The following is a 12,750-nucleotide window of genomic DNA, read 5'->3' as shown; positions in this document are numbered from 1 at the left end:
AAGCTTTAGCATAACAAATAAAGGCACGTCCTTTCTACAATGGAAAGTGGAAACCTCAGTCCAAAAGATTAGACATGGCTTAATAGCCAGCCAGGTTTCAACATATCTCATGAAGCTCTAGAATTCATTCTTAAAAATTTTTGAATGAATTTTTCGAAAACACATATTTTTTTTCGAAAATAAAATTAAAAGCTTAAACATAAAATAAAATTACCCAATCTAAGCAACAAGATGAACCATCAGTTGTCCAAACTCGAACAATCCCCGCAACGGCACCAAAAACTTGGTGCACGAAATTGTGATTCACACTTTTCACAACTCCGCACAACTAACCAGCAAGTGTACTGGGTCGTCCAAGTAATACCTTACGTGAGTAAGGGTCGATCCCATGGAGATTGTCGGCTTGAAGCAAGCTATGGTCATCCTGTAAATCTTAGTCAGGCGGATTCAACTGGTTATGAGGTTTTAATAATTAAAAGATAAATAAAACATAAAATAAAATAAGATACTTATGTAATTCATTGGTGGGAACTTCAGATAAGCGTTTGGAGATGCTTTGTTGCTTCTGAACCTCCGCTTTCCTATTGTCTTCTTCCAATCATGCGTGCTCCCTTCCATTGCAAGCTGTATGATCCTCTTGGATGAAAAATACCAGGTACGATCTCTGCACGGCTAATCAACTGTCAGATTTCTCATCTCGGATGAAAAATACCAGGTACAGCTACCGCACGGCTAATCATCTGTCGGTTCTCACTAGCGTCGGAATAGGATCTCTCTATCCTTTTGCACACTGTCACTGCACCCAACATTCGCAAGTTTGAAGCTCTTCACAGTCATCCCTTCCCAGATCCTACTCGAAATACCACAGACAAGGTTTAAACTTTCCGGATCTCAGGAATGCTGCCAATGGTTCAAGCATATACCACAAAGGTTCTAATCTCTCGGACACGGTCCGTAGATCAGAGACCTCAGAGAATATACTTTAGCTGTCGTCCAATGACTACGTTGAACATCATGTAGACCGCTTGTGGTTGTCAGGCACGCGGATCTTGGCTAAGCGAGTAATGAAGATAGTGGGTGATTGTCACGGGTCACCCCTTCATTTTGACTTAACTGAATTAAGTACAAGAGAATATCTTGGAGAAGAAGTAGGCGTGAATTGAAAGAAAAACAATAGTACTTACATTAATTCATGAAGAACAGCAGAGCTCCACACCTTAATCTTTGAGGAGTAGAAACTCCACCGTAGAAAATACATAAGAATGAAAGGTCTAGGCATGGCCGTGTGGCTAGCCTCCCAAATTTAACATAAAAGTGATCAAAGTCTCCAAAGTATGCGAATACAATAGTAAAAAGTGCTATTTATACTAAACTAATTACTAGGGATTATAGAAAATAAGTAACTAAGTGTTGATAGTGCAGAAATCCACTTCCAGGGCCCACTTGGTGTGTGCTTGGGCTGAGCATTGAAGCTTTCACGTGCATAGGCCATTCTTGGAGTTAAACGCCAGCTTGGGTGCCAGTTTGGGCGTTTAACTCCAGTTCTAGTGCCAGTTCTGGCGTTTTACTCCAGAAAAGGGTCTCTAGTGGGCGTTTGAACGCCAGTTTGGGCCATCAAATCTCAAAAAAATTATGAACTATTATACATTGCCGGAAAGCCCAAGATGTCTACTTTCTAACGCAATTGAGAGCGCACCAATTGGGCTTTTTTAGCTCAAGAAAAGCCACTTCGAGTGCAGGAGGATCAGAATCCAATAACATCTGCAGTCCTTTCTCAGCCTCTGAATCAGATTTTTGCTCAGATCCCTCAATTTCAGCCAGAAAATATCTGAAATTATAGAAAAACACACAAACTCATAGTAAAGTCCAGAAATGTGATTTTTGCATAAAAACTAATAAAAATAAAATAAAATGTAACTAAAACATACTAAAAACTATGTAAAAACAGTGTAAAAAAGGGTATAAATTATCCACTCATCAGACGGCAGCTCCAGAAAGATCCTGTGGCGCACAGCAGCTTGACGGCGGTGCAGATTCCATCCTCCGCGCGATGTGCTTCTCCCTCGACGACTCCTCTCTTTCACGCGCTATTCCTTGCATCGATGGTGGCTCGGCAGCAACGGTGACGGCTCCTGGTGACTTCACAGACGGCGACGGCAAGACGCGGATGAACGACGGCGATGCGGGCTCCTCTGTTGGTGAGCTCGTAGTAGCTCTCTCTGGCTCTCTCTCTCTGTCTTTTTGTCTCTGTCTCTTTCTCTCTCAGACACATCTCTCTCTCTCTCTCCTGTGATGGCTAGGCAGTGACGCAATGGCAGTGGTGAGGTGGGTTGGACAGTGACAGCAGTGTGATTCCTTCCTCTCTCTTCCCTGCTCTCTAGGCTCTCTCTTCCCTCTGGGGGCTGTGTGTGTGTGTGTTTCATGGTGTGGGGGGTGTTTGCTGATGGGGGGTGATGGCTAGGAGGAAGAGTAGAAGTCAGTCAGTGTGCGTGTTTAATAGATTTAAAGTTAGGGTTTGTTTTAGGTAAATTAGCGTAGGTATAAGGCTAAATTTGTAAATTTTTAATAAAATTAGGAGTAATAAGGTAATTAAAAACTAATTTTAATCCAACACTCATATTTATAAAATGCTATTTAACTATCAACCTACAAATTATTTTCAAATAAATACTCTAATCCAATAATTAGAGATAATTAAATTAATTTCTTTTAAATTATAAAATAAAGTTTAAAATATAATTATTCAAATTAAAGCATATAAAATTCTCATTATTTTTCAATCTCTAAAGATTTAAATCAATAATAAGAAAGTACTCAATATAAAAATATCTGAAAATATATTCTCAAATAAATAAAATAAATCATAAATAATTTATTATTTAATTTTCAGAAATCTGAGGTCTTACATCCTATCCCACTTATAAAAATTTTCGTCCTTGAAAATTAACGTAATACACAAAACATTACATAGTTTCAGTACTTTACTTTTTAAACAACTTATGGAAAAGCAAAATGTCTCAGCATATAGATATGTACATATAGTTTCAAATACCAGGATATTCATATGACATAAAATATATACAGGAGAAAAAGTCCGGTGCGAAGCAGAAGCTACAAGGTAGACTTGACGCAAAAAATTATATGGTTTAAACATGCGATGGTAGGATAGTGTGGCGAAGGGTCACAAAACAGGCTGACGTTAAAACAATGTGATTAACGTTCGCACACTGATCTCGTTCTAACTTCAGAGTTTCAAGTTCCCAAACTTCAACTTGACGTATATTCACCATTTCAATCTGTACTTTATCAAACAGATCATCCGTGAATTCTCAACCTCATCAAATACTTTACAACCCATTACTGGTCACAAACCTAACATCAATAAAACTCTTTCACGTGAAACAAGGCTTCACAGTATCCTGTGACGTCGCACACTTATAAGCTTCACCTTTCGCATCCACAAAACGCGTACTAAAGAACTAGCGCATCACTTGCTATGCTTAAAGGTCGCGCATGACACCAAAACAAATCTCGAGTCACTCAAAAGGAGATCTTAAAGAAAGGACAAGCAACAAGGACAAGGTTCGCAAAGATTTCAACGATTGACTTTGATGCATCAAACAAGTCCAAAATTACATCAAAGAATATATGAGTCGAAAAGATGAGCTTAAACAACACAAGGCATATATCAAAGAAATTTCGGTAGACATATGTAGTTAAAAATAACGAAAATGCATATGAACAAAAGAATAGAGTTAGAAAAGAATCAATTTACTTTCCATGAAAAAAATCTCAAACAAGGGCTTCAAGGTAAACCATGAAAGAACAAGATAAGTTACCGAGTAACCTCGAGAAGAAGCATCTATCGTTTCCCATACCCACGATAAGCATTACCTATTACTTCTATTTCGTCTATGAAAACCCGTTAGTGCTCTCATATACGTAAACCATTAGTGTTGATCTGGCCAAACTTAATACTATAAAGTATACAATAATAGACTAACGGCATTAATCAATAGACCGTTATGTGCATAAAGCTCTAACTCTCGTCATTAGGACAAGACCTACATCATGACAGACGCTCAGAGTATGCAATTGAAGCATAGTCAGTCTATTCCTTAGGCTCTACAGGAAAGACTACTCTAATGCCATAATGTAACACCCTTATTATAAGAATGTCACGCTTCCGGCTGCACGACTCTGATAGCGAGAATATTACGACTTCTTCTATATTCTTAATAATAGAATAGGAGCCTTTAACTCGAAATTTTATTGCTACTTTCTTTGAAAACCCAGAAATACTTTTCTTAATGAATCAAACATGCGCATATAACCAAATTTCAATCACAACTCTCATATATATATATATATATAAACAGACTAGATTTCTTATACAAGTAACTTACAAATTATTATAAGGATATATGTCATTACAACTCCTATCCCCCTTACAAAGATATAATAACAAGGGCAAGGGAAAACTATAATACATACAATAATATACAACACAATCAGATGTGAGGAAAGAACTCCTTAAACTCTTCGTCTGTCCTGAAAAGGGAAATCTGTAAGGGGGTGAGAACATCGTCCTCGTTGGTTCTCAGTAGAGGTGATGACAAGTCATCTTATGCTAGCTTTTCAAGCATTTTTCACTTGTTTCATTAGGTTTTATGCACTTTCTTGCAGTAGAAGTAAGTAATTTGGAGTGGTTTTGCATGGTTTTGTTAAATCAATCAACCATCCTTTATTTGACACTAAATCATAAGGTTTAAGCTAGAATTAATTGAATTTTGGATGAATTATAAACCTTGTGAATTTGGTGATGCTTTGATTTGTTGTTTTGATTAGTTGTAGGTGAAGAAATGGTTGAAAAAGGAATTTTTGGCACGCTTTTGAAGATAAAGCACGCTTTGGACCTTAGGCCACGCTTTGGAAAGTATGACCCAAGGTACAAAAGCGTGGCACACAAAAGAGGCAAGGGCACTCAGTTCAATCAATTAACTGAGCGCCAGTGGAAGCATCAAACCAAACAAGGCCAAAGAAGCACCAAGGCACAACGCTAAGTTGAAATACATAACTGAGCGCCCAAGAAAAACAAAGGAAGCATGGGCGCTCAGTTAACTTTTATCACCTTTTTCGTGCCCCTCCAAGAAAGAAATCAAGGCACAAGCAAGCAAAATGGTGGAGCCAGGAATCGAACCAAGTACCTAGGCATAACAAAAGAAGCGCTACTTGCAAGAAAACAAGCCAAAATGGGTTCAATGAGTTTCGAAATGGGGACCTTGAGCTAACCAAGAGGAGCGCCACTTTGATGAAGAAATTGGCCAAAGGGCAATGGCCAAGGTTCGAACCTTGGACCTAATGCAAGCAGAAGGAACGCTACTCCTTGGGCCAATGAAATTGGCGCTGAATTGCACTCCTCAAAGCTCGAACGGGGGAGCTCTTCCAAGCACACAAAGGGCGCTCAGTTGGATTAGTTAACTGAGCGTTCCTTACATTGCAAATGGCCAAGTGGTGTGCGAAATCGTAATCATTCCATTCCTTGGTAATGGCGCTAAAAACTCAATACGCACGTTCATGATCTTATATCTGTTTCACAACTTCGTACAACTAACCAGCAAGTGCATTGGGTCGTCCAAGTAATAAACCTTACGTGAGTAAGGGTCGATCCCATGGAGATTGTCGGCTTGAAGCAAGCTATGGTCACCTTGTAAATCTCAGTCAGGCGGATTAAATTGTATTAAGAAATTATAGTGGATGAAAATAAATAAAATATAAAATAGGATAGTGGTACTTATGTAATTCATTGGTGAGGATTTCAGATAAGCGTATAGAGATGCTTTCGTTCCTCTGATCTGTGCTTTCCTGCTGTCTTCATCCAATCAATCCTACTCATTTCCATGGCAAGCTTTATGTAGGGCATCACCGTTGTCAATGGCTACATCCCATCCTCCTGTGAAAATGGTCCAATGCGCTATCACTGCATGGCTAATCATCTGTCGGTTCTCGATCATACTGGAATAGGATTTACTATCCTTTTGCGCCTGTCACTATGCCCAGCACACGCGAGTTTGAAGCTCGTCACAGCCATCCCTTCCCAGATCCTACTCGGAATACCACAGACAAGGTTTAGACTTTCCGGATCTCAGGAATGGCCATCCATGGGTTCTAACTTATACCACGAAGACACTAATAACTCGGACTCGGTCCCCTGTATTAGATATCCAAGAGATATCCATTCAATCTAAGGTAGAACGGAAGTGGTTGTCAGGCACGCGTTCATAAGTTGAGAATGATGATGCCTGTCACGATCATCACATCCATCATATTGAAGTGTGAATGAATATCTTAGAAGCGGAATAAGTTGAATTGAATAGAAAAACAGTAGTACTTTGCATTAATCCTTGAGGAACAGCAGAGCTCCACACCTTAATCTATGGTGTGTAGAAACTCTACCATTGAAAATAGATAAGTGATAGTGGTTCAGGCATGGCCGAATGGCCAGCCCCCAAAACGTGATCAAAGGATCAAAAGATAATCCAAAGATGTTCCAAAGATGTAAATACAATAGTAAAAAGTCCTATTTATACTAGACTAGCTACTAGGGTTTACAGAAGTAAGTAATTGATGTAGAAATCCACTTCTGGGGCCCACTTGGTGTGTGCTTGGACTGAGCATGAAGATTTCACGTGGAGAGGTCATTCTTGGAGTTGAACGCCAGTTTGTAACGTGTTTCTGACGTTGAACTCCACTTTGCAACTTGTTTCTGGCGCTGAACGCCAGACTGCAACATGGAACTGGCGTTCAACGCCAGTTTGTGTTGTCTAAACTCTGGCAAAGTATGGACTATTATATATTTCTAGAAAGCCCTGGATGTCTAATTTCCAACGCAATTGGAAGCGCACCATATGGAGTTCTGTAGCTCCAGAAAATCTACTTTGAGTGCAGGGAGGTCAGAATCCAACAGTATCTGTAGTCCTTCTTCAACCTCTAAATCTGATTTTTGCTCAGGTCCCTCAATTTCAGCCAGAAAATACCTGAAATCACAAAAAATACACAAACTCATAGTAAAGTCCAGAAATGTGATTTTTAATTAAAAACTAATAAAAATATACTAAAAACTAACTAAATCATACTGAAAACTAAGTAAAAACAATGCCAAAAAGCGTATAAATTATCCGCTCATCACAACACCAAACTTAAATTGTTGCTTGTCCCCAAGCAACTGAAAATCAAATAGGATAAAAAGAAGAGAATATACTATAAATTCCAAAATATCAATGAAACATAGCTCCAATCAGATGAGCGGGACTTGTAGCTTTTTGCCTCTTGAATAGTTTTGGCATCTCACTTTATCCGTTGAAGTTTAGAATGATTGGCATCTATAGGGACTCAGAGTTCAGATAGTGTTATTGATTCTCCTAGTTCAGTATGTTGATTCTTGAACACAACTACTTTATGAGTCTTGGCCGTGGCCCTAAGCACTTTGTTTTCCAGTATTACCACCGGATACATAAATGCCACAGACACATAACTGGGTGAACCTTTTCAGATTGTGACTCAGCTTTGCTAAAGTCCCCAATTAGAGGTGTCCAGGGTTCTTAAGCACACTCTTATTTTTGCTTTGGACCTTGACTTTAACCGCTCAGTTTCAAGTTTTCACTTGACACCTTCACGCCACAAGCACATGGTTAGGGACAGCTTGGTTTAGCCGCTTAGGCCAGGATTTTATTCCTTTAGGCCCTCCTATCCACTGATGCTCAAAGCCTTGGATCCTTTTTATTTACCCTTGCCTTTTGGTTTTAAGGGTTATTGGCTTTTTTCTCTTGCCTTTTGGTTTTAAGAGCTTTTGGCTTTTTCTGCTTGCTTTTTCTTTTTCTTTCTCCCTTTTTTTTTCTGCAAGCTTTTGTATTCACTGCTTTTTCTTGCTTCAAGAATCATTTTTATGATTTTTCAGATTATCAAATAACATGTCTCCTTTTTCCTTATTCTTCAAGAGCCAATATATTTAACATTCATAAACAACAACTTCAAAAGACATATGCACTGTTCAAGCATTCATTCAGAAAACAAAAAGTATTGTCACCACATCAAAATAATTAAACTAGTTTCAAGGATGAATTCGAAACCATGTACTTCTTGTTCTTTTGTTTTTAAAACAGTTTTCATTTAAGAGAGGTGATGGATTCATATTCATGACTTTAAGGCATAGACTCTTAGACACTAATGATCATGTAATAAAGACACAAACATAGATAAACATTTAATATAAGAAAACAAAAAACAGAAAATTTAAGAACAAGGAATGAGTCCACCTTAGTGATGGTGGCGTTTTCTTCTTGAGGAACCAATGATGTCCTTGAGCTCTTCTATGTCTCTTCCTTATCTTTGTTGCTCCTCCCTCATTGCTCTTTGATCTTCTCTAATTTCATGAAGGATGATGGAGTACTCTTGATACTCCACCCTTAGTTATCCCATGTTGGAATTTAATTCTCCTAGGGAAGTGTTGATTTGTTCTCAATAATTCTGTGGAGGAAAGTGCATCCCCTGAGGCATCTCAGGAATTTCATGGTGAGGAATTTCCTCATGCTCATGTTGAGGTCCATGATCTCTTATTTGCTCCATCCTTTTCTTAGTGATGGGCTTATCCTCTTCAATGAGGATATCTCCCTCTATGTCAATTCCAGCTGAATCGCAGAGATGGCATATGAGGTGATGAAAGGCTAACTTTGCCCAAGTGGAGGACTTGTCATCCACCTTGTAAAGTTATTGAGGTATAATCTCATGAACTTCCACCTCCTCTCCAATCATGATACTATGGATCATGATGGCCCGGTCTATAGTAACTTCAGACCGGTTACTAATAGGAATGATTGAGCGTTGAATGAACTCTAGCCATCCCCTAGCCACTGGTTTGAGATCATGCCTTCTTAGTTGAACCGGCTTACCTCTTGAGTCAATTTTCTATTGAGCTCCTTCCTCACATATGTCTATGAGGACTTGGTCCAACCTTTGATCAAAGTTGACCCTTCTTGTGTAGGGGCGTGCGTTCTCTTCCATCATTGGCAAGTTGAACGCCAGCCTTACATTTTCCGGACTGAAATCTAAGTATTTTCCCCGAACCATAGTAAGCCAATGCTTTGGATTTGGGTTCACACTTTGATCATGGTTCCTTGTGACCCATGCGTTTGCATAGAACTCTTGGACCATTAAGATCCCGACTTGTTGAATGGGGTTGGTGAGAACTTTCCAACCTCTTCTTTGGATCTCAAGTCGGATCTCTGGATACTCATTCTTTTTGAGTTTGAAAGGAACCTCAGGGATCACTTTCTTCTTGGCCACAACTTCATAGAAGTGGTATTGATGGACCTTAGAGATGAATCTCTCCATCTCCCATGACTCAGAGGTGGAAGCGTTGCCTTCCCTTTCTTCTTTCTAGAGGTTTCTCTGGCCTTAGGTGCCATAAATGATTATGGAAAAATAAAAAGCAATGCTTTTACCACACCAAACTTAAAATGTTTGCACGTCCCCGAGCAAAAGAAGAAAGAAAGAAGTAGAAGAAGAAGAGAATGGATGAGATAGAAGGAGAATTGGTTTCGGCCAAGGGGTGAAGAGAGGGTTGTATTGAAGTTTAGGGGTTTATATAGGAGTGGGGAGGGGTTTAGGGTTCGGCCATTTAGGGTTGGGTTTGGGAGGGAAATTATTTTGAATATAAAGGTAGGTGGGGTTTTTGGGGAAGAGAGGATGGATGTGAGTGGTGAAGAGGTGATGGGGAAGAGTGATTGAGTTGATTGGTGAGGGGTATTTGGGAAAGAGTGTTATGAAAATGTGTGAAGAGGAGAGAAGAAGTAGGTGGGGATCCTGTGGGGTCCACAGATCCTGAGGGAATCCTTAGGGGTCCATAGATCTAGTGGGGCCAAGGACTTAACAATCCTGCTCCAATTAGGCAAGTAAAACGCCCTCTGTAGGAAATCCTGGCGTTTAATGCCAGATTGCAGCATGTTTCTGGCATTAAACGCCACTTCCATGCTTGTTTTGGGCGTTCAACACCAGTCTATAGCATGTTTCTGGCGTTGAACACCAGCTTTCCTCTGGGTGCAATCCTGGCGTTTAAACGCCAGACTGCTGCTTCTTTCTGGTGTTTAACGCCAGTTTCATGCTCTGTTCTGGCGTTAAACGCCAGCCAGATGCTCCTTACTGGCGTTTAAACGCCAGTAAGCCCTTCCTCCAGGGTGTTCTGTTTTCAATGCTGTTTTTTATTTTGTTTTTGAATTTTTTTGTAGTTTTTGTGACTCCACATGATCATCAACCTAGTAAATCATGAAATAACAAAGAGAAAATAAAATAAAATATATTAAATAACATTGGGTTGCCTCCCAACAAGCACTGCTTTAATGTCAATAGCTTGACAGTGGGCTCTCACTGAGCCACACAGGTGATCAGGTCAATTTTATAGATTCCCAACACCAAACATAGAGTTTGGATGTGTGGATTCAACACCAAACTTAGAGTTTGGCTGAGGCCTCCTAACACCAAACTTAGAGTTTGATTGTGGGGGCTTTGTTTGACTCTGTACTGAGAGAAGCTTGTCATGCTTCCTCTCCATGGTTACAGAAGGAGGACCTTGAGTTTTAAACACAAGGTAGTCCTCATTCAGTTGAAGGACCAACTCTCCTCTGTCTACATCAATCACAGCTCTTGCTGTGGCTAGGAAGGGTCTTCCAAGGATGACGGATTCATCCTCATCCTTCCCAGTGTCTAGGATTATAAAATCAACAGGGATGTAAAGGCCTTCAACCTTTACTAGTACATCCTCTACTTGTCCATAAGCCTATTTTCTTGAGTTGTCTGCCATCTCTAGTGAGATTCTGGCAGCTTGCACCTCAAAGATTCCCAATTTCTCCATTACAGAGAGGGGCATGAGGTTTATCCCTGACCCAAGGTCACATAGAGCCTTCTCAAAGGTCATGGTGCCTATGGTACAAGGTATTAAGAACTTTCCAGGATCCAGTTTCTTCTGAGGCAATCTCAGTTGATCCAGATCACTCAGTTCATTGGTGAGCAAAGGAGGTTCATCTTCCCAAGTCTCATTACCAAATAATTTGGCATTCAGCTTCATGATAGCACCAAGGTACTTGGCAACTTGCTCTTCAGTAACATCTTCATTCTCTTCAGAAGAAGAATACTCATCAGAGCTCATGAATGGCATAAGGAGGTTCAATGGAATCTCTATGGTCTCTAGATGAGCCTCAGATTCCTTTGGTTCCTCAGAGGGAAACTCCTTATTCATCTCTGGACGTCCCAGGAGGTCTTCCTCACTGGGATTCACGTCCTCCTCCTCTTTTGTGGTTTCGGCCATGATGGTCATTTCAATGGCCTTGCACTCTCCTTTTGGATTTTCTTCTGTATTGCTTGGGAGAGTACTAGGAGGGATTTCAGTGATCCTTTTACTCAGCTGGCCCACTTGTTTTTCCAATTTTCTAATGGAGGACCTTATTTCATTCATGAAATATAGAGTGGCCTTAGATAGATCAGAGACTATATTTGCCAAGCTAGATGGATTCTGCTCAGAACTCTCTGTCTTTTGCTGAGTGGATGATGGAAAAGGTTTGCTATTGCTAAACCTGTTTTTTCCACCATTATTAAAGCCTTGTTGAGGCTTTTGTTGATCCTTCCATGAGAAATTTGGATGATTTCTCCATGAGGGGTTATAGGTGTTTCCATAAGGTTCACCCATGTAATTCACCGCTGCTATTGCAGGGTTCTCAGGATCATAAGCTTCTTCCTCAGAAGATGCCTCTTGAGTACTGTTGGATGCAGCTTGCATTCCATTCAGACTCTGAGAAATCATATTGACTTGCTGAGTCAATATTTTATTCTGAGCTAGTATGGCATTCAGAGTATCAATTTCAAGAACTCCCATCTTCTGAGGCGTCCCATTACTCACAGGATTCCTCTCAGAAGTGTACATGAACTGGTTATTAGCAACCATGTCAATGAGTTCTTGAGTTTCTGCAGGCATTTTCTTTATGTGAATAGATCCACCTGCAGAAGTATCCAATGATATCTTAGCTAATTCAGACAGACCATCATAGAATATATCCAGGATGGTCCATTCTGAAAGCATGTCAGAAGGACATTTTTTGGTCAGTTGCTTGTATCTCTCCCAAGCTTCATAGAGGGATTCACCTTCTTTCTGTCTGAAGGTTTGAACATTCACTCTAAGCTTACTAAGCTTTTGAGGAGGAAAGAACTTGGCTAAGAAAGCCGTGACCAGCTTATCCCAAGAGTTTAGGCTATCTTTAGGTTGAGAGTCCAACCATACTCTAGCTTTGTCTCTTACAGCAAATGGGAAAAGCAGAAGCCTGTAGACCTCGGGATCAACCCCATTAGTCTTAACAGTATCACAGATCTGCAAGAATTCAGTCAAGAACTGAAAAGGATCTTCAGATGGAAGTCCATGAAACTTGCAGTTTTGTTGCATCAAAGAAACTAATTAAGGTTTAAGCTCAAAGTTGTTTGCTCCAATGGCAGGAATTAAGATGCTTCTTCCATGTAAATTGGAATTAGGTGCAGTGAAGTCACCAAGCATCTTCCTTGCATTATTGTTGTTAGGTTCGGCTGCCATCTCCTTTTCTTGTTTGAAAATTTCAGTAAGGTTGTCTTTGGATTGTTGTATTTTAGCTTCTCTTAGTTTCCTCTTCAGAGTCCTTTCAGGTTCTGGATCAGCTTCAACAAGAATGCCCTTTT

General features: G+C 40.0%; 1 non-coding gene across 1 annotated transcript; it reads left to right on the top strand.

Moving 5' to 3' along the window:
- Positions 1-12,121: 12,121 nt before the first annotated feature.
- LOC148545551 (small nucleolar RNA R71) lies at positions 12,122-12,229 on the top strand. Its single transcript, XR_015900435.1, has one exon. It is a non-coding gene; the product is annotated as a small nucleolar RNA R71 (small nucleolar RNA).
- Positions 12,230-12,750: the final 521 nt, after the last annotated feature.

This window comes from Arachis ipaensis, chromosome B9, assembly GCF_059453495.1.
Source record: "Arachis ipaensis isolate K30076 ecotype BB chromosome B9, ASM5945349v1, whole genome shotgun sequence".
Classification (NCBI taxonomy): domain Eukaryota; kingdom Viridiplantae; phylum Streptophyta; class Magnoliopsida; order Fabales; family Fabaceae; genus Arachis; species Arachis ipaensis.
The sequence above is the reverse complement of the archived record's forward strand: the minus strand, read 5'-3'. Positions and strand labels throughout refer to the sequence as shown.